At 41.1% G+C, this 2,655-nt stretch overlaps 1 long non-coding RNA gene across 2 annotated transcripts; it reads right to left on the reverse strand.

Annotated features, from left to right (window-relative positions):
* Positions 857 to 2,197, reverse strand: LOC110394571. 2 transcript variants are annotated; one of them, XR_002435719.1, is made up of 3 exons: positions 1,973 to 2,197; positions 1,645 to 1,777; positions 857 to 1,331 (listed from the first exon to the last, which is right to left on the reverse strand). It is a non-coding gene; the product is annotated as an uncharacterized LOC110394571 (long non-coding RNA). The 2 variants fall into 2 exon arrangements; XR_002435718.1 differs by lacking the exon at positions 1,973 to 2,197 and adding an exon at positions 1,853 to 1,946.

Here is a 2,655-nt window from a genome sequence, read left to right on the forward strand (position 1 = left end):
TTTTCTTTTCTTTTCTTTTCTTTTCTTTTCTTTTCTTTTCTTTTCTTTTCTTTTCTTTTCTTTTCTTTTCTTTTCTTTTCTTTTCTTTTCTTTTCTTTTTTTCTTCTCATTTCCATCCATCCCACAAATTGCACAGCCATACCCCAACCTCTAAAACACGATGCTAGCAACATTTGAGCTTGGAGATGTGTGGCAGTTTTGGAAAGTCCAGGGCAGTAGGAGCACAATCAGGCTGGTCTTTATGTATAGTGGGTGTATATTCCTCTGCTATTGTTTCTTCTTAGATGCTCAATAATCTCACTTGTATACTTTGGCATGAGCTGAACAACCCTGGCCTCCAAGGGAGATTTAATGAGTTTTGTGATAATCTGTAATCATGCAAAATTTGAAGTAAAATGTGACAATAAGGTGTAGATGCATCTAATATTAATCTGAGAGATGCTTCCTCTGTACATGGGTATCAGCATGCGGTCAAGCATTATATATATACCCCCAGAATTTTCAGTTGCTTGTCTCCAGGATCCCCTCAAGTTTCATTTTTCAGGAGTTGAAGTGGCACTAAATCATTAGTGAGAAAGAATCATTAAGGTTGGAAGAGATCTCCAAGATCATCAAGTTAAATCATCAATGTCCCTCATTGCCACATCTCCATGGTTTTGAACACCCCCAGGGATGCTAACTTCGCCACTTCCCTGAGCAGCCTGTCCTAATGCCTTGCTACTCTTCCTGAGAAGATTTTTTTTCCTACTATCCAACCTGAAAAATGCAACAGAGTGAGCCAACACCCGAGAAAACAACTTCAGAAGAAAACCAGGTCCATGGGATATGCGCAGCTCTTGAAATGCAGCACTGTTAATTCTAGTATGTTTCTTCTTTATTATTATTATTCCTCAGGAGGCATTATTCCCCTTTATTTTTGGTGCCAAGATGTAGGTTTCCATTATAAATAGCTGCATATTCTAATTCAGCCTGATAACTAGGACAGAGATGCGCTGGGCTTCCAGACTTACGCTTCAGAAGATGAAGAATACATTTCCAGCCAAGCTTCAGACTTCCTGAGAGATCTTTATCTCAGGAAAACATGTCGCTCTGCATCTGGAAAGTTTCCTGAGCTCCTTGGATATAATCACAATGGGAGAATTGGTAAGGACTTGTTGCCAGGCTGACAAATCATAGAAATAAGACTTTGAAGCTCTATAGCAGCTTTCCCTCAGAGGCTGAATTTAGGCACAAGGGTTCCCACATCAGAGCTGGGTGATAAATATTCTCCCCATTTTACAGCCATGACATAAATCTGTGTTTTCTTGTATGTGATAATGAACCAAAACCTTCTGCAAAAATAAAAAATAAAATTACTGCTGTTTGTGAACACTTTTAAATGATTAATTACTTCAAAGAAAATCAGAAGCAGGTTGCAAACTTGTCCCAGTGAGCAGAAACACTTCTATTTGTAAAAATATTATTCATCCGTGAATAAAGGAGGACCAACAGTTCAGGGCAACTATGAGATTAATTACAGAATCATAGAACCGTAGAGGTTGGAAGGGATCTCTAAGGACCATGAAGTCCACCCCCAAAATGAAAAATGGCTCCGTTCCCATCCCACCCCCAAACAACTGCAGCCTGGGGAGTCTCTCAACTTACATTATTTACTGTGGGCTTTGGATCAGGAGTTCAATCTACATGTTTCCCAGCTGCTTGTTAATGTGAAGCAGTTCTTCCAGTCATGCTGCTGCAATGGGACAGGCGAAGGGAAGGGCACATGGGATTTGTTCACCTGCAAAATGACAGCAACCAGTGAAGAGATTATCTGGATCAGCAGATCCCAGGACCAGAGGCACTGAGAACAAACCGGAGCGCAGGAGGTTCTATCTGAATATCAGGAAATGCTTCTGTGCTATGTCAGTGGTGGAGCACTGGCACTGGGACCCAGAGAGGTGCTGGAGTCTCCTTGGAGATCTTGCAAACCCACCTGGACATTGTGCTGGAAAACCTGCTGTAGGTGTCCCTACTTGAAAAGGAGTTAAACCAAATGGACCCAGACATCCCCTCCAAACTCAATCATTCTGTGATTCTGTGATTTTACGATCCATAGTGGGGGCAATTCCTTGTTTTCTGCCTCGAACTTTCTTTCACTGTACTACAGTATAAGCCTTTACTTATGGCTGGATGTCTTAAATGTCAGCACTAGTCTATATTCTCCCTTGAGAGGATTACAGCGTAGTGGCTGTGCTGCACCCAAATCCTTCACAGTTTGTTTGCAAAGGGAAAGGTAAAGTAAACACAGCACAGATTTGTAAGTGCATAACCACTGACTGATGACAACACAACTTTACCCTTAAGGGGATGAGTCATCTTTACGTATGCATTAAGTGAAAGATAATCTCCTTGTTATACAACTACAGATATTCTTCTCTGATTGAAATAAGTCATCTATGTTTGTTTTAAAAATATTTTTTAAAAGTTTTCCTGGTTTTCACCGGTGTACACAACTGCTTCCCCAGTTATGCACGCACACAACTCTGCTTGCAAACAGTGACCTTCATACTGGGTACAACTACCCACTTTTTATCCAGGAGGGTGGCATAGGTGGGTCTCTCCGGTTTGTTCAGAAAGGTGCATGGAGAAATATAGCAAACAAGAACTGACAGGAAT

The sequence above is a fragment of the Numida meleagris genome, chromosome 2 (assembly GCF_002078875.1).
Source record: "Numida meleagris isolate 19003 breed g44 Domestic line chromosome 2, NumMel1.0, whole genome shotgun sequence".
NCBI classification, from domain to species: domain Eukaryota; kingdom Metazoa; phylum Chordata; class Aves; order Galliformes; family Numididae; genus Numida; species Numida meleagris.